This window comes from Ciconia boyciana, chromosome 2 (genome assembly GCF_034638445.1).
Source record: "Ciconia boyciana chromosome 2, ASM3463844v1, whole genome shotgun sequence".
Taxonomy (NCBI): domain Eukaryota; kingdom Metazoa; phylum Chordata; class Aves; order Ciconiiformes; family Ciconiidae; genus Ciconia; species Ciconia boyciana.
Window position 1 is genome coordinate 13,577,536 of NC_132935.1, and position 25,425 is coordinate 13,602,960.

General features: G+C 47.9%; 1 protein-coding gene across 7 annotated transcripts in view; it reads right to left on the bottom strand.

The window, feature by feature from the left end:
* ZHX2 (zinc fingers and homeoboxes 2) overlaps positions 1 to 24,670 on the bottom strand; it is an 80,712-nt gene extending 56,042 nt beyond the window's left edge. For 3 of the 7 annotated variants that reach the window (XM_072851956.1, XM_072851953.1, XM_072851951.1), the window contains exon 1: positions 24,228 to 24,403. The gene's annotated coding sequence lies outside the window, so the exon portion shown is untranslated. Of the gene's footprint in view, positions 1 to 9,343; positions 9,475 to 24,227; positions 24,404 to 24,522 lie in introns of those variants that run through there. The other 4 variants (XM_072851955.1, XM_072851952.1, XM_072851950.1 and 1 more) reach the window with 3 other exon arrangements.
* Between the last annotated feature and the right edge of the window lie 755 nt (positions 24,671 to 25,425).

Here is a 25,425-nt window from a genome sequence, read left to right on the forward strand (position 1 = left end):
TCTTCACTGCGGCAATGCCTGCATTGAACACTGATTTGTTACGCCTCCAGGTCCACAGCCCTAAACTGCCTGGGATGTTTTTGGAAGCCAAAGCAGTACAGGTTCAGACACTGAATGTCTGATTCCTGCAGATCTAAGTGCTATATTTGAATAAAATTAAGATTTGGATCCTACTTATACTGGAACACATCTGTAGCAGCAGATGCTTTTTACAGCTTTCTACCTGATTCAGGATCCAGGGCATAACGACATTTCTGAGAGCGAATCCTGCTACTATTTGGATACACCTCTGCCACTCACTCCAGTAGGAACAGGTCTGAACCAAGGAAGATAAAGTGCAATTCACATCCTACTCTGAAGAGCTGTTCAGGAAAAATGCACTTTCACCATTTAAAAATCTGACAAAACCAGATTTCATACAAAATTTATCCTATCCTTCCACATAACCAGCAACATGACATTAATTTCTTCCATCTCACGATATATTTAATGAGGGGAAAAAAAAGGTACATGTGCACACCCCCTTCTCCAGTGCTCCTTGTTATTCTTCCAGAACAATTCTTCAAAGCTGCTGAGATCACTGTATGTTACCTCCTTTTTGAAGGATCAGATACATTGCATCAAAAAGCATGCAGGAAAAGTTCTAGGGCATGAAACCAATTTTTGCGCACTTTTATCTGGGTCAGCTTTTCCATTGATTCTGCAAATACCATATCATTTTTTTAAAGCTAAGGTTTTTTTAGTTTAAAAAGAAGAAAAAGAGAACATCAGAACTTAAGTCAAACATCCATCTGAGGCAAGGATTAGTTTTGTTGGGTGACTCCAAATCAAAAAGGTAGATTTTTTTTTAATAATAAAGTCTACCTAACAGTGAAAGAGCATCTGGATTAATTTCTAAATTCAGTAAATGCCCTTTTCCCATAGTGCTTCTGTTTTTATTAAATACTATTTAACGTCTTTGCTGTTAGGTGTACGAAACTTAGACAGCTGACAACATCTAGGAAAGCTAACGTGACACAAACACATTAAACACTCACACACATATTTTACCATTAATTCATCCCTCCCTTTCTCTGCCCCTCTGCCAAGTTTCCCTCCATGGTTATGAACTATTTGGCACAGCCTCCAGCTTTGCTTTATGTCTTTTTATCAACCCCAATGTATGTCTTGAGGCGCTCTGAAATAGAAATAGTAAGTAAGAGCTGGCCTTGGGTGACAAAAGGCTGGATCCTGTTTTAGGAGGAGGTGACTTGCAGACATCTTGAAGGTCTCATATCAACTTCATCTGTACACGCAGGTGGGAAATGGAGAAAGGATACTTCTAGGAGGATGCCTACCAACAGGTCACAGTTTGTAGTAGGAGCGACGCAGAAAATTTGCTTGCAACTCCAGACGACAGCAGAAAAAAATATATAAAGTAGTTGGGAAGTCTAATTAACTTTTGGTGAAAACTAAGAGCTAATGAACTGACTCTCAAGTGCTTTTCCAGGATGGAGTAGTTTATACTTCTGAGAGATGCTTTTTGCATATTTTGGTGGTGGTGTGATGCTGGGAATAACAACACGTTGCCCAAGAGCCTGAGTAGCAAGTGTGCTTCTGCTGAAAGGCGGGCGCCCGCTTTGGCAAGACCTCGTTTTGCAGGGACCTGGGCACACAGTGAGCGGGGCCGTTTGCACGCGTGCTTCCGAGTCAGAGCTTGAGAAGGGTCTGACTAAGCCAAGCATTTCTTTCCTGGCTCTGGAACACCCGTCTGGCACACTCAAGATCCAGAGAACTGTCAGGACAGATCCCTCAGCCTTTTTATATTCTATTTTCCCAGTCTGGAGAGCTGAGATGGAAAGATGAGTAATCATTTACACCACACCAGTTGTGTAACACAAACAAAACCCCCAGCCTAACAGCTTAACAATTTCTGATATGCAAATGATTAAACCCCAACATTTTCTTGCCACGATTTCACCCAATTAAGCCTTGTCTTCATTAGGGACACCGTGCCAGCCCTGCATAGGATGCTGGGTGCTGCCTCCAGCGTTGCGCATCTATAACCAAATTGCCGCAGACAAGTGAGCTGCCCTCCCCGTGGCAGGGCCGGAGTGGCAGTGCCCTTGCCCAAGGGTGACCCCCCTTCCAGCACCCCACCACGCCGTACTCCATCCACGGCTGAAGGGCAGTTCTTAATATACTTCTAATTGCAAGAATTATTGCTATATTACACCTCGACTTCTCTCTTCCCCCGTGCATTAACTGGTTGCTTGGAGCTTTGCAACCTTTCGAAGAAAATGCCTTGAAAAATAAGACTGGGGAGGCTCACATTAAATAGGGAAATGAAAACGCATTGCTAGCTACCCCGAAAATCTAGGCCAGGCTTCTCTCGACCAAATCTCCAGGTATCTCTAAGGCAGTAACAGTTGGCACGATTCTTAAAATACGCACAGACTGATTAAAGGCTGGCATACAAGGCTCGCTACACTTAAAAGCATTAGCGGTGAATTTTAAAATCAGACAGACATGATGATTTTTGAAAGACCCTCTCCAAACACAGGGCTGCTCGCTGAACCCCCTGGCTTGCTGTCCCACCTCAAACCACACTGAGAGGTCACCTTGGGAAAGCCAGAGGTACCAAACTTGGTACCAACAGAGGTACCAACACCTTGGATGTTGGTCCAAATTCAAACCAGTGGCTCCTTCAGCGTTGAAGTGGGGCTGCAAACCCCAACCTTCCAGGGCTCCTGCCCACCAGCCGCCATCTTGCTCTTTCCCCCGGGGCTGGGCTGCGGCCCCAGCCTTGCTGGGAGATGTGGCACGGGCGGCAGAGGGGAAAGTGGAGGGCTGAGCAGGGACAATCAGCTGATGGACCTCCCTCCACAGGAAGCAACTGCAGAGCAGATTTTAACACAAACACATATCCCACCCTAACAGGACACTTTCCCGGGGGGAATGTTTTTTCTCCCTGTGCCCCACATCCCAGGCCCTCTCCTTCATCTGCTCCCCTCACATTGAAAAACCTTTGTTAGCAGAGAGGAACCAAGCTCTGCTCGCCCTCCTCTCTCCGGTTAGTGACCGTAAAAAGCAGGACGGAGTAACCAGCAAGTACCTTCCCCTCCTCTCCCTCACACCAGGGGAAATGAGGGCTGCTTTCCTTCTGCTGCCTTCCCCACCTTCCTATCAAGTATCAGAGCACCCCCCTCCACCATAATGAATTTAATATGGGAAGTGTTTTCATCCTCTTATTACGGATGAGGTAAAGCAAGACTGATAGTTTGGATTTATTTACATTATTTCGGTTTAAATTAAGGCTGCGGCTTCACAACATCGCAAATCTGGCTTTGTCATGCCCATTACTCGACTGAGACCACCACATCCCAGCAGTGCAAAGCGCTGCCTGGCTACAGCCCCCCGGCAGACTCCAGCCGCTGGGCAGATGGAGCCCTGGCAGCCTATCGCCCCGCCATCGCCCGTGGCTGCCATTTCTGCACCGGGCTGAGGGCCGCGGCGCTGCAATGCCCGTGGGAGCAGGGTGGGCCCCGGCTCCCATGGCCACCAGGTCACCCTGTACCACCACTCGCCCCACACCCTCGGACGCGCGTTTCAGCCTGCTCACTAACACCTCCTAATTTAAATACTTAGGCCACCTTGCAGCAAACGTAGATGCTTTTGTGCCTGTGCTCTTGCACGTAGACTTCAATAAGCAGGTTTTGGCCACCCGTCCCACAGCAGGTCGTAATACGTGGGGCAGTTTATCCTCTTCAACAGAGCTATCAGGCAAATGGGTTAATGTACAAATATGCTGAACCTGAATGGACTCTCTCAAACTGGATTCAGAAATGACTATGGGCAAATATAGTCAGAAGTCACCGGAGAAAGCAACTGGTAATGCTCAGATTTATATAGAATCATAGAATTATAGAATAGTTTGGGTTGGAAGGGACCTTTAAAGGTCATCTAAAAGTCCAATCCCGAACATATATACAACCTCTCAGTGAGGGAAACAGCGGCTTTGAAGTATCTCATATAGAGCAAGTTAAGTAAAAACCTTTAAATAAAGCTCAGCAACCCTCCAAATCCAGACAGGGTAGTTATGGCTCTCTTCAGCCTATCCTTCATGCATCTTCAAAGCGGTCTGTGAAATCGGTTGTAACTTTGCCACTTGATTTCTTTCCTTTGCAACACTTCCAAGTAACTGGGAAGCAGCACAGCAACATCAACTAGAACATCCTCCACTATCCAAAGGCAAACTGCACAGCTTGGATTTAATTTGTATTTATATGCTTGCATTTTCCAGATTAAATGTGTGGTCTCAGCAAAAACCTCAGCCAGAGTCTCCACTGCCTTCATCCAAACTCAGCCATGAGCTCTCACATGTCCCACTGAAACAACCAGGACCACACCTGGGCCCTGAAATCCCTTTTATTTAGAGCACTTTCCTTACAAGGAGCTCTGTAATGCTCCATTCAAAGATGAACAGTGCTCAGAAATGTTATTCTTGATGGAAGCTGTATTTAAAATGTTTTTCTACTGTCCTCAGTGGGGTTTCACATTTTGCATGTGTGACAAAGCAGGCATCGTCTGCAAGAAGCTATAAATCCTGACTGCACAAAACTACCCTAAATCTAGAGCATCCACGGACCAAATTCGACCCCTAGAATCAAGATGCTCAAATCTCCTCTGCTGCTAAAATAAAGACAGAATTTGGTCCTGGAAGCTTAAGGTCGCTCCTCAGTTTGCAGCAGAGCCTAACTAGAAATCTGTCAAGTTTCTAGTCCACACCTCAAATAGCCTTGTCAAGTCGTACAATCGGCAAGAAGCAGCCAAGGCAGGGTTTTATTGTCAGGGAATGTAAACAAATACCAGGCAGTGCTGCTCATTTATCTCAGGTTGGTGCATATAATTTTAATTAAAGCATTTATGTAAATACAGATGCAAATTAGGTTCAGTATAGCATCTGGCAAATTACTATCAGAGCCCTGAGGCTACTGGCAAATTATCAGCATGAGCTTTCATGATGTGAAGGTACCAAATCCAGTCTTGGTTCAGACGCTGTTTATTTTATTTGGCTTAAATTGGCAGTAAAACACCGTATTGGTACATACATAAGAAGATAAATAGTCTTCCATTTGAAAAAGAGCTCTTAGGAGGTAAACCAACATCATTAAAATCCGTCCTTTAGACAGCCTATGTCTAGCAAGAAAAAAAACCCTTTTGCATTTCTGCAACACCTATCAAAGGAACTCAAAGCGCCTCTGAAATGTTAATTAATCCATACGCTCCCCAAGGGAGATCTATTTTAAAGATGGTTATATGGAGTTTGCATTCATCTCTCATTTGCCAAAGGCTCGCAGGAGGAAAAGCCACAGAGATCGAATCTGGACCTAGGAGCCTTGATTCCCTGCTCCTCCACGTTCTCATCACAAGACCTCCCTCCCCAAAAATCACAAGTACTCGCTCACACCAAAGAGGTGCGAACCTCTTTGGCCTAGATATCACCGCCTCAAAGTACTGTTAACTTCAAAACCTTGTTAAAACTGCAAAGGTGATTACATGACAAGAAAAATAAGGGAAAACAAATCACAAAGGGAAAAAAAAAGCAACTTTTGAAAATTGAAGGAATCTTTAGATCATACTGAAAGGATCTTATCTTTGGAAAATGAAAAGGTATGACCAAGATAACGTTCACAGCAGTATCAGCATCAACCTCTGCTGATTATTCCTCCCCTCAAGGTGCACTTCCATCTTTAGGGCCTTGCAACTGGAGATCAATTCCCCTTCTTTCAGAACCCTCCATTAAGACCAACGCTTGGAAAGAGGCAATACCTCCTAAGGCTTAAGAACATACTTAACTTGATCAACATCAATGATGCTTAAGCACATGTTTAATATTTTCCCTGCAATACCCTTGCAAATTTCCCAGGGTATGAATTTCCCACCAGCACTGAATGAAGTGAAATCACGTTTCCAATTTATTCAGAATGGATGCAGAAGTTGACTGGAAACAATTGTTATTACTGGTGACGAAGAAGAGGAGAAGGGAACGCAGTAAGGTTTGGAGTCACATGGGTACATTCACAGCGTGACAAAATGTGACACATACATGACATATCATTACTATGACAACATTGTTTGGAAGACATGCGTAACCAGCATTTTGTAAGCATATGGTCACATACTGGCCCCTTCCTGTGCTCAAAATTAAAAACAACACAGAGGGACAGGAGCTAAAAGCATCAAGCCACAGACTGGCCTGTTCACATTCCTTTGCCCTGATATCAGTTATAATGACTGCACATTCATTTAAATGCTTTGCTTATTGACGTGTTTGTTTTATTTGTCTTTAGCATTTTGCTTACAAAAAAAATGCCCAATAAACAGGTAAAAATAGCAAGTGTTGTTTTTGAATGTTGGGATGCCGGTGTGAATTCCTACAGTAATGGTGAGTTCCCAGCTGCAGGAAAAGTGTGGAAGAGGGAGAATGGGGAACGGAGATGTAATTCAGGACATTACAGTGAGGTCCCATCTCCTGACATCTATCGGAACAGGCTACACATGAGAGCTTCATGCCCTGGGAAGCTGGGCATCTCTGCTCTCCACGGCTATGAAGAGAACTGGCATGCATATATATATATAGAGAGAGAGGATACTTGCTAGACAGCAGTAACATTTCAGGCTCAGCTCCTCCATAGCATGTTTGCATCTTGACTGTACCCTGCTCTAGCAAAATCATTTTCTGGGTCCCCTTTGCAGGATGAAAAAATGCCAAGTTTCACTGGAGGGGGGGGGAGACTGTTACAAAAGATGGGACACTTCCCATTCTTATTTTGGGAGAAAACCAAGCCAAACTCACAGCCTTGCCACGTATTCGTTTCAAGTCAGAACCCACATTCCTCACGGAGGCCAAATTGGAGATCCTGATGCTTTCTTGTTGATAATCACATCTCAATAGACTTTAATCTGATCTGAGACTTAATTGGGCAATTCCAATAGACCAAACGATTGCACCAGTTTTGCCAAAGGCAATAAGTAACTTTAAACATACAAGCAAACAGATAAATAAGAGAGTCGCAGGTCTGATGTGGCCTTTGCCATCCATCACACTCAGCTGGCACATCCTTAGGGACCCACTTGGAAATTGGTGGATCCTACACTGTACTGAGAAGCCGAGCTATTCAGGTAGCGACTCGTAACTCAGGGACACCGGTGCATCAAAGGACAAGGAGAGGCAAGAGGATACGGTCCTAGCCAGGCTATGGGAGAGGAGGTTTTAATCCTCTGCCTGAACTTGTGTAAATTGTTTTTATTCCTCAATGCTTCTACACTTAATTCTTGCAACAAAACTTTTCTGTATCACAAATACTGGGATGGAAAATATGCAAGCAGATACCAGATGCTTGTAGTTTAAGATAGATGGGATTAAATAAGCACCGATAAACCACTCTCTGCTTCTCCAACGAGGCTGGGGATGACCTTGAGGTGTTTTTCTCCAGCAAAGAAATGTGTAACTGAAAGGCTGGGAAGGAAGAGAGGAGCAGTATTTCACCAAAGGACCTGCAGTAGCAATGCAACAACGTAAGCTCTTGAAGGGATCCAAGGATTAAAACTTGATGTGGAAAGACAGAGTAGGTGGTAAAAACCCAACGGAGTTATCCGTCTTTCGAGACATGGGGGGTGAAGCAGGGCTAGGAAGAAGGAAGGGGGTTGCTCTGCCCAAGAGGTAAAGTTGTGCCTTGTTTCCACTGTCTGCATATTTTTCCTCTTTTTATTTTTGGATCTTGCAACATTATCCAGCGTTAGATGGCACATAGCTAGAATAACTGCTGCCATGCCCTGCTCTGGAGCATGAGGGGAACACCAGAACCTCCCTGCAAAGAAGGATCATGAGAGAGGACCTGCTAGATTAAAAATGTGCCTTTCACCTGTTTTTTACTGAGGAGGATCTGAAAACACCCCTTTAAAAATTTACAGGAACTAAGACCCCAGCAGCGCTCCAGCAGCAGACGAACACCCACGTAACCTTGTCAAAACACTACAGGGCAGACAGGGCTACCGCAGCAAAGCCCTGGTCTACAAGAGCCCAGCACGAGTCCCCGCAGGCTGGAGAAAGGGCGGCTTCCCCCGCGTATGCACACACGGCCATACCACTCGAGAATCACACCTCTCCACGCTTTTTGGCCAGTACAGCTTTGCTGGCAGAAGTCTATAGTGTAGGCACGGCTTAACCCCAAGCTATTTTCAGAAGAAGGCGAGATGTGAGCTAACTTCCCAGCATATATTACAACCTGCGTTGTAATACAACATTCAGCCTTTGTGCCTTTCCACACAGAGCTCCTCAGGCCACTGGAGGCGGGGATCATCGGAAGCTGTCAAGTAAGTGTCAAGATGCCAATGCCATGAAATAAAAGGTTTTATAAAAACCCTGACAGGACAGTTTTCATTGATAAGCAAACTCTAGATTAGCACTGTTTTGGGAGAGGATTCGGTGCCCAGGATGGACCTGCAATGCTCATGGCTTACACACTCCCCTGGAACACCAGTGGCTGTGGCCCCATCACGTTAGTGCAGAAGGACCCAACTACATGAGCACGGCAGTCGCAAGGTGACTTTGCACTCCTTAAGCCAAGGCAAGCATGAGACATAAACAGCATCGGCAGGGAAAAATGATAAACTAACACACCTCAAATGATGATTAAAATCTTCTGGAAAGGCCAAGTTTAGCAGGTCTTGCAGGACAGCTTCATAGATAACATTTTCCTGATTCAGAATTTACTGTGAACCAAAGCGACTGCTGGCTGGAGTACCCACCAATCTAAATGCACATGAAAATTTAAGCTAACACTTCCAAACGTGCGTACCCCCTCGGGGACACAAGGCAAACACAGATATAGCTAAAGAACAGCTGGTTTCTACCAAAAATGCTGGAGACCCACAAGTCCCAATGAACTAGTGGTACCCCACTGACCACTTAAATGACAAGACATCACTTTAAAGGCTAGACTTTAGAAACCACTATTCATAAATGTGAGTAATCATTTTTATCTTGACAGGACATGACAAGAATACACTGTCAGAAAAGGAACATGAATAATGAGTTGAGCATCCTCCAAAGCGCGGTCCAGTCCTCAGTCCGGAAGTGTTGAAATCAGGAATCTGCACAAGAGTGTGAACAGACATGGTTTTTCCTTGGAAACATAACCCGCAGCTGAGCGGCATGCAGAAGACACATCTGGAATTTCTCTGCTGCCAGCAGCTCTTTCAGTTCACATTATGACACCAAGAACCGAAAGCTGATGTTTCTACAGAGAACCCCTCCCTCTTCCAGTTATTTTGTAGGATACAGTAAGTTTCTACGTACTGAAAATGTTAATTATCGCCGTATTTTCTCACATCACTGATGCCTTTGGCAGATAAGACACAGCCCCCAACATTTCGAATGACACTGGTCTTCCTTCTGCTCAGGAACAGAGATCTTGCAACATCCCTCACCTGTGATTCAGAGAGAAGGGACAGGGTCTGTTTTGGGCAGACTCCTCCTAACTACCAAGAAGAAGCAAGGAAAGGGCTCCCAAAACTTCAGTGGAGCTTTGTGCTCTTCTGGGATGAGGGGGCAGATCTTCCTCGAGGAAGAGAGCAGCTCTACAGATGGAGAGGTAACGGCACCATTGGTAACTAAAAAAATAACGACGACCTGCTCTGCAGCCTCCCATGCATCTATCTCTGGAAGAGCTGCACCAGCTAAGGGACAGGGACTCAATTCCTACATCTACCCATTTTCCAGCTTTTGGAAGAATTGCTTCAATAAAGAGTGACAAGAGTCGCCCAAGATCTGGATGCTATTCTTGCAGTAGCAGAGTCCCAGAAGTCTTCCCCAGAGACACTTATGCTAGTTTTGAGGGCAAAACCAGATGACATTCAGCACGCTGCCAGGATATTCCTGGAGATCAATGGGACAATGGAGTCCCACCAGGGCCTGCTGCAGTCATACAGGGCACAATATGGCCATGTTCTACCACTAAGTTGTGGCTACCACCAGGATACCTGAGTAAGCTTTTCACCTTGTAGCAGCATAAAATTAAGGTGTTAAGATAAACCCTTAAACACCACTTCGATGAAGGAAGGACTTTGAAATTCTGCCTTGGATCCATCATAACTTCGCTCCATCAACTAAAAAGAATGGCTCCAGGAGAGAAACCGAGCATTCCTTGTAATATGATATGATGTGGGATAAAATATTCACACTCTGTAAGAAATAATAATAATGAGCAAGTTGTACCAGGGAATGCTCCTGATACAGATCTATTTTGCCGCCTGGCTCCACTCTGCCGCTATCTGCAAGTCCAGAAGCTTGAACAGCATTAAAGGCTGGTCATTCCTGACACACCCTGCATCTGCCAAACACACAGGAGGCTTTTTACTCGAAAGGCCAGCTGTGTATGGAAAAGACACCAAACTTTGTACAGACCGGTCCTTATTCCTGGAGTCATACCTGTTCTCTTCAAAGCATATCTCCCTACTTCACCAAAAAAAGCCTCCCACATATATTTACACTAGTGTTTGCTCTGCAGATGGCTGTGGGAAAGAAATATAGATTTTAATCAGCCTGGTGCACCACCAGCTGAGCTGCAGCTGGGATTTAGTGGACAGACTCTTTATTGCTGGTAGATGTAAGCAACGGGAAGAACACAATTTCCTCTCTAAAATCTCGATGGAGAGGAAAAATAGCTTCCTTGCTGCTTCTTGATACCAGAGGGAGCTAAAACAACTGGCACCTTCCCAGGGAAAGCACTCTCTGCAATCATATAGGAGCTCTGGGATGGGACGGGAACAACTTGTAGCAATGGCTTCAGATGAGGCTTGATGAGTGTCCCCCTCTTTCACACTAACCAGACTTTGATCAAAAGTAGCACTACAGTTTTGGGCAAAACCATTTCCATACTCTACTGGCTTCCCATTGGTCACGTCCGGGCACGTTGTTCAACTTCCGTGCCTCAGTTTCCTCATCTGTTAAACAAGAGTAATAAAACCTCCCCTGGAGATATCATTTACACTTTGGCACTTGTAGAGCACCATGCAAAGGAAAGCATGACAGAAACTACAGACCATCAGTAAAGCAACCAAGACTCTGCTAAGAAGGTGGAAGACCAGACACTAGACTAGGTTAGTCTGGTTATGAATCTGACATGTTACAGGGGGTTGCCTGCAGTAATGGCTCACCAAGGGACCAACTGAGCCACCGATGCTTCAGCAAACCACCAGCACATTCGATCCCTACAGCCAGATATGCAGCACAAGCCAAAAAAAAGAGAGAAGCTGCCAGCCTCTTCATATTCATGAGCTCTTTAATAATGCTCAACAAAACTTGGAGGCATGTTCTCTGCTGTTGTTCTTGCCCTTTTTCACAGCGAGCAAGTCATAAATATTTCAAGGGAAGAGTCCAGAAAATTTGCAAGATTGGTCCTAGCCTTTTACAGCATTAATGAGCCAACCATTAATAGTTAATGAAGCAGCTGCTGGTGATCTCAGAGGTAAAGGCAAGACGAGAACAGCTGTGTTTGCCCATTCACTACAATGTGATAATGCAAAGGAACGACTTGATCCTTTTATCAAATCCTCCCCATCAGGGTAAGACCCAGGAGCTGATCACAAGACCTCCAGCACAACCGCACCCGACCCACCGGCCCCACTGCTGTCACCCAGCAGGGATGGAGACCTCTGCAAAGGGTCTGAACTGACCGTCCCGATGCCCTGGGCACATCCGCAGGAGTGAAAAGGCCTCAGTGCTGTGTCTGACTTAAAGACAAGTGCACTGTCCCAAACACTTATCCAGGTTGGACCATGTAATGCATGTGTGCAGGTGTGTGTGTGCACCCTGTAGTCGTACATATGTAAAAATGCCCATAAAAAGAGTGGGGGTTTGGGCCTTTTAAAGGTCTCAGCTGCTTGTTCAAAGCCAAATTCACAATACGATTAGGCAGCTGACTTCAAAGAACAGCTCCTGTGATTTCCACCTTGCATGCAGTGAGGACTCTGGTGAAAAGGTATTTTTGCTGTACTTACTCTTTCATACCTCTGAGCTGACATCGCCTTGTCTGTATGTTCACAGATGGGAAAGTACAAAGCGTCCCTCGGCTGTCACTGTTTGGTTACTCCACTTGCCGGGAGCTTTACCGAGGAAGGGCACCACGCGGCTGCTGCCTGCCAGCCAGGCTGCCGGGAGCAACTCCAGCCCTACAGCCCAGGCAGGGGCAAAACGACCAGGGCACGGCAAGAAGAACTAGGTAAAAGTTTGGACATTGCCAAACTCCATTTCCTTCTTTTTCCCCCTGCTGGTATCACAGATTTAAAGGATTTGTGAGGTTGGTTTCTGGCTGCTTCCACATTCATGTGTATGTGGGTTTACCAATCCCAGCACTACTTTTTTTTTTAACTTGCTGGCTAATGTCTGTCACATTTGACAGAGGTGAAAATCTCAAAGACAGTAACTTTCTACCAGTCTCATGAAAACAGACAGGGTGTGGAAGAGGGATCGCAATCACTAGTGCCACGAAGGGGAGAAGATGCGGGGTTACTCTGACCCCTCTCCCAGCGCAGGCAGGAATTCAATCTCACCAGTCAAACGCACTGGAAAGCGGTCTTTGTCGGTCCTGCTGCTCACAGGAATAATCAGTCTCCTGGATTTCAGCTCACATCACATCTGGCTTGTCACAGATGAAGCTTTTTCTGCTTGACAGCTGACAGGGGTCTGCACAAAAAGCAAGGATTGGTAGCAGAGAGACTCCCTGAAGACCCCCAGGTGGACAGGGACAGCACAGACCCATCTTCTTCAACAGCAAGCCCAAGAACTGAGTGGGGTTTGGATGCAATCTAAATATCTCTCTTTTATGTAAGTGTCCTTAGCACAGAGTGCAAAAGTTTGCACTTCATCTGTTTGGGATGTAGTACTCAGAGCTGGCAGTCAAGAACCTTGAATTCATTGGGAAGAAGAAAATAAAAGCTTAATTTCAAAGTTATAGTCTTAATTCCAGCCTCCAAACCAGAGCTGTTAAGTAGTGCAGGAGTCAAAGGTGACTGCAGCGTTGGGCCTTTTATTAAATAATTAACTACGATTTGTCTAATCTATCTACAGGTACTCACCGAAGAGACAAAAACCTTCTCTACTAACACCCTACTCTCACCTACACCATAGGCTTCCGGACAAGCACCTCCTGGGATGTTGTCTTCTAGTTTTTAACAAAACTGGTCCTTGGCTTTGCTTGCCTTCAAACAAGACTCTGCCTGCCTACTTTCAATGCAGATCAAAGGTGACCTTAATAGGTCCTCACTGTATTAAGACCTGTAAAATAAGTTTATTATGTTACATTTCAAGTAATTATTTTATTCTATAATTTAATTAAAAACTATCATTTGCCAAACATGCCTTGGAAAAAAAATTACCACTTGGACTTAATAATAAAGTATCTAATTAGCAATGAATGTATACTGCTTCCTTTTAAAACCCATAGTATGTAACATTCCTTCATGCTTTAAGTGGGTAGCATCTTAAAGTTATTATAAACCTTGATTTAAAGACTTTAATACCTTGAACTATTTAAATCACATTAAGGATGAAACTTCACATATGAAGAACGCTGCCAAACCCAGATATGCATTGGGCTGTTCCTCACCCTCATACCATCTATTTTACATAATTTAAGAATGGATATTTTAAAACCCCAGACAAGTCAAAAAAAAGTTTAATGACCAAAAAAACCTATCCAACTTCAAATGTTTCTTTAGCAGCTTCCTATTAGTTGCCTGTTTATTTAAAAAAAAAAGTAAAACCAACAAGATTCTTGATATTTTGCCTCCTCCTCTAGCTACATTGTAAAAGTTTCAGTACTAAGTGTGTGTTAAGCTTGCTGTTTCTAACTTTTTGAGTACTTATTTTTAACTGATTTTAAAACACAGAGAAGGGACAAGGGCAATTCACACGCTAGCCAAAAATTAATCAAGCTGCAACCCCAACCAAGCCAAGTGGCCACAGTGAAAGGTAAAGAGTGTTTCAAGATGAGTATCTGTACATTGTAAAAGACTAATAATAAAGGGTGGTAAATCACAGCCTTTCTCCGCCACTGTGCAGATCAGCAGTCAAGAATCTGAGCACAAGAAGGGTCTCCCGGCCGGTCTGTGCCAGAAGCTCGGCACGGGAGCTCTTCTGGAGGATGCTATGGCAGTGCCTAGATGCACAAACCAAACCCAATGTGACAGCAACCTGGCAACACACGGTAGCAGCCTCCACCCTGAGATTCAGTAAAAAGATCAGGACGAGAGTGAGAAAGAACAAATAAGACCCCCATCTACACAGGCATGAGCAAAATACAGGCAGATTAAAAAATAAAATAACAAAAGCATGTTGGATGAAAACACGAGCCAGTCTGAGTGGTCCTGTGAGAGCTGCACCTACTGCAAGGTACTGCTTGTGCCAGTGAGAGGCAAATAGGAAAGGATGCAACACGTCCAAGGACGCTAACAGAAAAATATGATGAAATTCCAACCTTGGCTGTAGAAATCAATACAGAGAGGAGGCTCAGGTACGAATTCAGCCTTCCTGTGCAAATACACCATTTCCAAATGCAGCAAACTACACCTCACACCGTTGCACATAAAACATCCCAAAGAAAAGTTAAATGCATGACAGAGACCGGGTGGCAATGCCCATCCCCTCTTGCTGCCTGCTACCTTCCGTAAGTAAAGCAGCCTGCAAACAGCCACAAATCCTTTGCCATACAGTACCATGATGTCTATCTCATCACCACCAATTTTGGGATGCAGCAGTGCTAATGTTAAATATCCAATATCCTCCTTGCAATGTACCTTGCACACTTTTCAGGGGCTGCTTCATATTTAACAGCACGATTCAAAGCAGGTCCCTCACTCCATCGAGCACCACAAAAGCTCTTTCCCTGTGGATGGAAAGGAGCCTTTCCTGCCTGTGAGCACCCTGCTGCAGCAGGCTCCCTGCCGGGACATGGACGGAGCCCTCCGCAGTGATGGCAGCGTGGGAACAGGCAGGTGGGGAAAGAGGGGAAGGAAGAGGGTACCGCAAAGAAATTAAAAATGCAAAACATGCTGTCAACAATGTACTTCTGCCTAAACTGGAGACAGGGTGCAGACAGGGGTTTGTGGGTGGTTTTTTTTTTAAAAAAAAACACATTTAAGTCCCCTATCAATTTTGTGGGAGAGGTGCAGAGGGCTCAGCAGGGAATTGGGGCCAGCTGGTGAGGGGTGTGCTGGTGCCCGGTCACTCTCCATGCCCCAGAGCTGAAGGCACCCGCTCTCGAGTGCTTTGGGGGGAGAATGAGACTGTCTGCCGCTTGCCCAGAAGCAAGAGCAGAGCAGAGCAAAGCAAACAAAAAGGAGTTCAGATTTCAGGAGATTAACTTTAAATCCACCAACTCGCTGCTCTGACCTGCTGCTGGAGAAGAGACAGGGCCGGAGCTAAGATCATCCCTATGTACGAGCTCTTTTTGGCATAAGTAATATTTTGTGATACTCCTCTCCTGGCTCAGACACTCGCACAGAGGGTAAACATGTAAAAATAAAGTAAAACGTGAAAATAAGGTACTTATAAAGGCTAATATACAGGATAACAGGACAAGCAAACAGAATTTAAGGCACTTGAAAGATACTTAGGCTTGAAAGCAAAATACTTTAGAGTGCTAACATTTTTTTCCTGTATCTGATTAACTGTGGATTTTGAAACTTGTGTTCGCCTTGAGCAGTATTTCCCAAACCACCGCTGTCCCCCCGACATAACCACAAGGCACACAGACGAGATGCCGGCAGATACACAGAGGAGGGGCGTCCCGTAAAAACTCTTTGCTCTAACTCTAAAGAAAGAGAAGATGCCAAGTTAAGAGCAGTTAAAACTGTTCCCTCCAAACCCATCATTCCTCCTCATTACTCCAGCTGCTTTAAAACACACGTGGAGCCTATTCCACCCTTATGCCGGAGGATTCCAGACAGACAGAGGGAAGTAAAGGCTTCCTAAGGCAGCAGTTTCCTCTGAATTTACTCATTACCATTTGTACCTGGAAACTTCCTACCCGCAGCAGTTGGGAAAAATCCTGCAGGTCCTCAGTGGCCACCAGCCCCTGCAGCCAGCAGCCTGGCACGGCTGCACCGGGGACTCTGCCATGCAGCATCCCCAGGTACTTTCCCTGGTTCAAAAACCCCACACGAGGCTTTTTCAGCATCTTATCACTGCTGGCTTCTCAAAGAAAATTAAGCCTAACCCTCAAAATGGTAGCACAGTGGAGCTGGCGCCTTCCTGGCAAGATGCTTGTACCTGAGCACAGGTGGGGAAGACCTGTGCCTTAGGTTAAAGCCCAGGTAAAAGGGCTGCTGGCTCTCAAAATAAACTGGCTGCCCAGTCCTGAGAGACAAGGAAGAGATCCCAAAAATCTGCAACTGCGAGGTCATGACTCCTCCTGGTACCGAGCATTCCATGACGGTGATGAAAAGTAGCATCATAAACGTGACACCTGCAAGAGATGCCATGGGGATGCCTGCCAGTGGCAAGGAAATAAATGAGTGATAAAAGACCCCGTAACCACCTTTGGCTGAGCGAAAGGAGGGTGTTGGTGCAGCAGTTGTCTCACCACGGGTGGGAGCAGCAACAGCCGCGTGGACACCCAGCCCAGTGACCGAGCGCTCTCCCCAGGAGGAAGCCGAGCGTTCAAACAACTTCCTCGCCTTTCAATCACGTGGAAATAAATAGGTCCAACCCAGCGCTGCTCTTCTCAGAAGACCAGGAAGGGGAACCTCTTTAGAAAAATGCAGGGTGTTTGCTCTGCTTCAGGGGGGGGACCATGATCCTCTGGGATAACCCCATCTTCCACAATTTTCAAGGGAACTGTACCGAAGTCCAGAAGATGACAAGCACCGAAGCTTGCAACAGCAGCGTGCTCCCAGCATATCATTTAAATAAATCAGTTTCTGGAGAGACAAAAGACAGGGAAAAACTCCCTGCGGTGCTTGACAGTTTGTGCTGAAGAGGATGCTGAAAAAAAAAACCCCACAACAAAACATATTTGCTTTAGAGGTGGGAGGCGGGAAGAGGGGTGGGGAAGGCATCTCCTCAAAAACACTTCAGGCCAGAACCATCAGGACTTTCCTTTATTTCGTGCAAGAGTGAATCAGCAGCGCTCCGCCAGCCTGGCAGCAAAGCTCGGAGATGCCGGCACTGTCTGCTTCGTACCGGCTTCCCCCGGCAGGAGAGGATGGAAAACCTTCCCGCATCGCTTCCCGGGGCCTCTGTCCTGGCACTCTTTGAAATCCAACAAAACTTACTACCTCCAACTGTTTACTCTTGGATTTTCTTCTTGCAAATAAGATTTTAAAAAAGAACAAGTATTTTCCCACTTCTGCTATCTGAGTGAAGCGTCGCATACAGTAACTGAATCTAATAAGCATGAAATTAGGTTTAGAGATATATTAAAAAAAATGTCCAAAGCTTGGAGAGTGAGAAAAAGGAACACATACGTCGGAGTCAAGGGAAGGGGCACAGAGTTCTTGAGAAATACTGGTATTTTATTAAACCCCTCTGAGAGTACCCTTAGCAGCAGCTCAGAACCTGCTCTTTTGGGTGCTATTTAAAATAACCCACAAACAACAAGATCCCGTTTAAAAAGAAAGGAAACACATTTTTCCCTATATAGCTTTTCTCACAGGACTTCTTCCTTTGCTCACCACGCTGGACAAGAGGTTAAATAATCCTGAACTTGAGGCTTCCTTAGTTACCATCACTGACTCAAAACAAGCGAGAAAATCTCTTTCCATAAGCTACAGCAAGTCAAATATGCAGTTTTAACACTTATTAGAAAATTGCGGGAACAACAGACAATTAACAACAGCAAAACAAAAGCCAAAATCTACAGGTAATTTGAGGTTGCACATTTAAAAAAATATTTAGTATTTAAGAGGGGAAATAAGGTCAGGACAGGAAGAATGGAAGAAAAAGAGGGAAGGAAAACTAAGATTTCAGGCCCGTGATGGGGCACGGAAACCAGTGCAAGAAGTGCCCATCCCACCCCTCCCACCACTCGCATGAAGTTAATCGTCCCCTCCATTGGTGCCAGCTGGGATCACACTGTAAATCACATCACCGAGATGCTGCAAATTAAAAAATAATACCAAAAAAGTATGTATCTATACCTATCTCGCTTAAGAATGAAGGGAGTGAAGCAGAGGGTTGCTTCTCACCAAGATTGTTTCCATGCAAACCCACAGCTAAGGCGACAACGAGTGGAGTAACACAAAGGAAATAACTATGTTTTCCAGCTTTGCCACATTTTTCTGGGACAGAAGATGAATTTCAGGCTGTGGAGAAGTCTCCCAGTGAACTGAACTACACCGTGGTCAGGTAACACTGGTCTGGAGGGAACTCCCCGACATGCACAGAGCCACTTGTGTCTGGGCCAGGACGCACCCACTCCTGTGACCCAGGACTTGCTCCTGCAGGGAGGACTGGGCTTAATGTGGGCTTAACTCAAGCAGTAAAAGGGGCTGCCAGAGAGGAGTGTTGATGTGCAGACATCAAGAGCTGAACAAGCACATGACAGCAGGCATCTCTGCATGGAAACTTCTCATGTCAGGTCCATACCGCTAACGCTTACTATGTGGCTGTATCAGCCCAGGGCAGGACATGTCGCTGATGTAGCTGTGCTGGCAAAACTTGTGAGCAGAAAGGCTCTTACACCCGCAAAGGGGCATTTTTTGCTAATGCGGCTTATCAAACTCATCTCACAGGGTTGGGAGGATAAACCCACCACCAGCAAATTCACCCAAGGAGCAAGTTCTTGGTGTGGACATGGGATGCTGACCCCACCAAAGCGCTCGTGCACTCCTAGGCTCTGGGTACTCTGCGTAATGAGATAGTAAGTAGTCTGAAATACATACGTGCTCACTTTTTACCAAGGCCTGTAGTGACAAGACAAGGGGCAACGGTTTTAAACTGAAAGGGGGTAGGTTTAGATCGGACGTAAGGAAGAAATTTTTTACGTTGAGGGTGGTGAGACACTGGAACAGGTTGCCCAGCGAAGTTATGGATGCCCCATCATTGTCAGTGTTCAAGGTCAGGCTGGACAGGGCTTAGAGCAACCTGATCTAGTGCAAGATGTCCCTGCTCATAGCAGGAGGTTTGGACTAGATGATCTTTAAAGATCCCTTCCAACCCAAATCACTCTATGATTCTCTGATCCTACGGATGCTGGGGCTGTCCTTCGAGCCAGAGCCCCAGGGAGTGGGCAGCCAGCGGGCTTCCCCCAGCTGCGAGACAAAGGGCAGCACGAGATGGAGAAGACCTACTGCACTTCAGAGCTTGGGAACCGTGTAGATGGCAACGGGGCCCAAGAGTGAGCCTGGACCACGGCCCTGCTTAACCTGTAGCCTGGCGGGGCAGGCGGGGCATCTGCAATTCCTCCCAAAATGTCTGCAAAAGTTAATTTGAGAGGCAAGCCAGTGGTGAGCAGACTTCGCTTTCCTAGACCAGGTCCTCGCTGGAAAGTCTGCCCGGGGGTCACAACCTGGAGAGGATATAAACTGTAGATGTAGCTGGGCAGGCTTGTTACTGGAGTGACACTGAATTCCTCACACGAGCCCTGCTCTCACCACCCGGCACGCACCCCGCGCACCAGGCCGATTCACAAAAGGTTGTCAAAACTCGCTGAAATCCAGCCCCCCCGCCGCTCCCGACGTGCGATTTCTAACCACGGAGGCGTTACAGATCACCTTCTTCCCCATTTGCTTCCTGACCCTTCCTCCCTTCTCCGCCAGCCCTCCAGATGGCAAACGCTCCCCTCTGCCAAGCACCGACACCAGCCTTCCCACTGCCAGCCCCGCTCGGGGCTTCACCCGCCGCAGGCAGCTCGGGCACGTGCCGGCTCATCCACCAATTCAAGAGACGAGCCTGCCTCAGTCACAGGGGATGCGGCACCATAACCCATGTCCTCAGCTACCAGAATAAACCCTCCCAGGAGGACTTTTTTAAAGTCCCCTCCTGGTTACCAATGCTGAAACCTCCTCTGCTTGCCTGTGCCATTCTCCCTCCGCTCACTAATAAAAACCAGACTTTTTCAGTGCTAAATACACAAAATCATTTCACACATCTCCCCGAAAAACCCTATATAGCTCAATTTGACAGGATCTTCCAATTGCACCAGCAGACTCACAATACTCGCTGTTTTATGTAAACTCATTTTACAGAAAACACAGTTTTCACTTTAGAAACAGGTTTTGGGGCTCATGGTTCTGAGAAAAGCTTGCCAAGTGCATTGTCTTAAATCCAAACTCACAGCATTCCTTGTAACGACCCAAAGTGCATTTTTTTTAAAACAAAACGAGCAAGCAAACAACACTTCTAACTTGCAAAGGCATGGTGGTTTTGGGGAGGGAGGGATGGGCTGGTGATTTCTGAACTGCCCCCGGATGGCAAGGCTGGAATTCAGCTCTCTTCCCTTCATCTTCCAAGGGCCCAATTCACTTCATTCCCATTTTGCCACACCTCTGCAAACCAAACTCTCAAATACTACCCTGTATGAAAAGTATTTGTAACATTCTGGAAATGAACAGCTCTTTTGGCTTTTACAGAAAAAAAATCCAAACTTATTTCTACCCTGGGACTGAACCGTATCATGACATCCAGGAAACTTCAGACCTCCCTATTTTTGAAGGGCTGATAAAATAAACTAAAACCACAAATATTACTTCCAGCTGACATGACACATGTAAACACACCTTGACAGAAGGCCAGCAATTACTTTAATGGCTTGAAGTGAAAGTCTTTATAGATTATTTTAATGCCTACTTTTGTTTATTACTTACTTTCGATACGAACAGATACCATCATGCACGTTACAAGCTTCAGCTTGCAGCAACTTTTAGGGAAAGAGCACACTTGCTGAATTATCCTCACACTTGAAAGAAATTCAAAACTACAATTACACTCTCTCCACACAAAAAGTAGATGCAGCTTTACTGCAACCTGACAGCCATGATAAAATCTCCGGGAATTCAGCTGTGACACTGTCCGTTTCTAAAAAATTCCAATCAAAATACTATTTTGATTTATTTTCAGTGGATGTTTTCACTCCTTAAGTGGACACATAGGAAAATAATTTAGACATGGGTCAAAACATCCCAGCCAGAAGAGACTCCAAATAATATCGCTGAGGATCATCTGAGCTAGAGCAAAGCTAAAAGGAATAAAACCCGAAGATGTCGCACATGCAAATACAGTGATGTCATGCCTGGCATAAAAATCTTCATCTTGTACGAGGATGAGCAAAACCTGCTGTGTTCTCATTCCAGTCTGCAGCAGTTTGAAACTTGTTTGAAAATGTAAAAAGAAGCAAGTAACTTTGCTATATTTAATGTTAGCTTTATTTTTAATAAAAACACAATAAAACTCCCCACCCCACCCCCCCACCCCCCAACAAAAAAGAACCAAAACGTGATGCTGCCAACTTGCGCTGTCTCAGACAATGGATTACTGATTTTATAGACACTGTCTAGAAATTGTTGATTGTAACTAGGGTAAAAAGGAAAAAAAAGCGGTACTTTGAGAGAAAGCAGTTGGAAGGAGCACGCTCCCTTCAAACACCAATGGCAGAGATGTCCTGTGGGACAAAACTCTGCCAGGAGAACTTTTGCAGTGGGCAGGCAGGGAAAATGTCATTTTCTGAAGGTGAGTAATCACACCGGCTTTGGGCTGACAACTGAGCTACGCACATCTATAAGTGCTTTCTGACACTGAGTTCACCATAGGTACCAGAAGAGAGGATGAACACGGGAGAGCTCTTGGCCATTCATTTCTGCAGATACGCTGCAGAAGCCTGGAAGGGGATAAACACGCTCACGACTGCCGAACTAAAATAAGGACTGGCCAACAACTTTAAAAATGCATGGGCTTTTTAGCATTTACATTCTTCCCGATTGCTGGCCAGTACCTTGCTTTCCCTGACCTGGAGATCAATTTGCAATTCTGTGTTTCAAAGAGCTGCTGAGTTCATACAACAGGCTGAAGCCACATCTACATTAGAAAGGCTTCACCGGGACAGGAATATGTCACACTGGCAAAGCACTTCGGTCACAGATACCTCTTAAACAACAAAATTACTCCTCTACTGGTCTAATAAAACCATGGCAGCGCACAGCCGTGTTACCTCACGTGCCATTTCCCAGTAAGGCTACACGCCAGAGGTTTCTGCTACAGACATCAGACCCCTGCTAGCCACACCTGCGCCTGCACAACTACCCCAGCCCCAGCCAGGAGGGACAAACCCCACACAAAGTTTAATCTGTAGGTTTAAAAAAAAAAAAGACAACTCATTGACCAACTACGTGTGGATTATTTGTAGGTGAGCTGGATGACGAAGCAGAGAGCGGCAATTATTTACCATTGTTTGCTGTAAAAGAATTACGTTGAGGCATCTGACATTTTAGTTCTCAGCCTCAATTTGGAAAGGGGTTTGGTTGGAGTGACTATCACCGCTCCACTAAAGGATGTGCTAAAATTCCTGAACTGGGATCTTGACGCCTGTGCATCTGAATCGAGGTGGGAGAAAAAAAATCAAATAGGAAAGACCAGTTTTGCCTAGCTGACAGCCTTACGCTGTGACCCCGGCACTGCTGAGGGAGATCCCCGGTGCTGCCAGAGGTGCAGCTTCACCAGGCACCGCACGCTCCGCCACCCTCGCCCGCTGCTCCCCGCACTGCCGCCTCGGCACCCAGATGGCAGGAGGTGCTGACGCCCAGCGACCCTGATCACCAAGTCACCTTCCCACCCAGCAAGAGTCCTCCTCTTCCCTCCCATTCCTACTTCTTTGGACGTTTTCCCCCCTTTTGCTCTCTATCTTCTGACCCAAAACTTCTGCAGAGTTTCCCTGCACGGCAGGGCCCTCGCAAGCTCTCGAGGTTTAAGAGGAGCACCTGCCCTGAGAGGACGGGGAGCCTCCATCGGAGAGGTGCCTGGGGAGCCCAAGGGGAAGGAAATCAGGGCCATGTCCCCCCACCACGCTCTCTCCCTAAGGAGAGATTCACAGGCGCAAAGCAAACAAAAGGGCTCAGGAAAGAGCCGGGCAGAGGGATCTCCCGAAGTCAGGCGAGCACATCCCAACTCCACTTCCAAGTTTTATTCCTAGCAAAGAGGGGAGAAAAATCTGTGCCTTTTGCTGCCTCTCTCATCCCAGAGGGAGGCAGAGAAGGGAAAAAAGAAAGGAGACAGTTGTGCGGTGGCTTTGGAAACCAGCTAAAACAAAAGGGAAAGTCACCCCTCCTAAAAAAAAAAAGTGGATGCAACGTGCCAAAGGCCGAGTTTCCCCAAATCGCCCCATCCCGGGGAAGATAAAATGCCACAGGAAGGCACAGACTTTCGCAGAGGCTGAAGGAGGGATGGAGCGGTGCGCCCGGCTCTGCCCCGCCGCGCTCCCGGCTCGGTGCCGCCCGCGCCGCCCGCCGCTCCCTGCAGTTACCGGCAGCGGCGGGGCAGGAGGCAGCGAGCCCCGCGCCACGGCCACGGCGTCACGGGGGAGCAGAGAAGGCGGGGAGGGCAGAGGGAAAAAAAAAATTAATAAAAAATTAAAGCAGAACAAACCGCTGCCCGGTCCGGCCGCGGGCGCGGAGCCACGCGTGGCGGCGGCGCCCGGGCCCCTCCTGCGCCTGCAGCACCCCCGGGGCGGCTTCCCCCCCCCGGAAGCCCGCGGCTCCTTTTTAAAGACCGCACTGACAAAATCGCCCTGCTCGCCTCTACGTAACGCCCTGTCGAAAGCGGACGCCATATTTTGTGTTGCTGATGTCGACATAGACAAACGTAGACATGTTTTTTCCTCCCCCCCCCCCCTTCCTCCTCCTCCTCCTGCCTTCCCCCCTTCACCCAAACTTGCGATCGGGAGGCGGCGGGGAGCGGGGAGGAGGACGGGGGGAAGGAGGCTGCATGGCGAAAAATCAAAAATACATTAAAAGAATTAAGAGCCCACCCCGAACAACCCTCCCGGCTCCCTCCCCCCGGCGGCTTCCCCCGCCCCCCCTCCTCCCGGCCCCCGCCGGAGTCCCGGGAACCGGACAGTTTTTTTGCGGGAGGAAAAGTTGGGTGCGAGCGGCCGGGGCGGGAGCGCCGGCGAGTGCATGTGTGCGGGGAGGGGGGCGGCCGGGGAGCGCCGCGCCGCCGGGGGTGGGGGGGCCCCGCCTGGGAAGTTTCCTACCTGCGCCCGGGGCGGCGGCACCGACTGTCCCGGGCGGAGCGGCACCGGGGCTCCGCGCACCGCTCCGCCCCGCTCCGCGGCAGCCCGCGGCCGCGGGACCCCGCGCCCCCCGCCCCCGCCGCGCCGGCCCGCGGGGAAACACGCGCGCACCGCCACGCGCGCACGCACGCACACGCCGCCCCGGCCCCGCCGCGGAAAAAAAAAGGAGAGGAAGAAAAAAAAAGAAAAAAAAAAGAAAAAAAAGGGAAAAAAAAAAAAGAGCCCTCGATCGGTGGGGATCTACGCCAAAACCCACATGATCTCTGACGTCAGCCTGCGTATTTGCATACGATACCACCGCCGGCGCGGCCGCCGGGGTCCCTCGGCGCGGCGGAAAGTTGCGAGCGGGGCCGTGCCCCCCCATCCCCCGCCGGCTCCGGCCGCTCCTCCTCCGGCTCAGCCCCACGAATTTTCCACGCACCCCCCCCGCCCCGAGCGGTGCGCGCGTGGGCTCCGCCGGGCGCTCCGCAGCCCGTGTGGCGGCACCGCCGGCCAGAGCCCGGCCCGGCCGGTGGCATCGCCGGGCGCTCCGCCGGCCCCCGCCGCGGCCCCCGTCCCGCTCCGCGGGCGGAACCACACGGACCCCGCCCCCCCCCGATCCTCCGGGCGGAGCCGGGGCTCGCAGCGGGGGCGGCCCCCCCGGCCCCGGGCGGTGCGAGCGGTGGCGGCGCCGGGGGGTACGGACCCTCGGTACAGGGGCCGGAGGGTCAGGACCCACGGTCCGGGACCGCGTGGGCCGGACCTCCCCCGGTGGGGGTGGCGGAGGCTGGACCCTCGCTGTAGGACGTGGGGACGGGACCCCCATATTAGCATCGCGGGGATGGACCCCCTGCTATAGGGACGGCGGGCGCTGGACCCCGTTACAGGGACGGCGGGGTTAGACCCCCGTTGCAAGGACGGCGGGGGCCGGACCCCCGCTGCAGGGACGGCGGTGGGGTGGCGAGGGGCTGGACGGGGCTGTGCCGCTTCCCAAGCGGGGCGGGTTACCTGGGGAGGTGGGAGGCATTTCTTCATCCTCGGCTTGCGATGGAGGTTTTTTTTCCAAGCCACCCGATTTTGGGTGGGCTTCAGGCGATGGTTGTTTATTGCTTTGCAGAAGGTGGTGTGTATTTCCAAGGGATGCTGCAATAATCTCTGTGCCTCTGCTGCATCGCAGGAA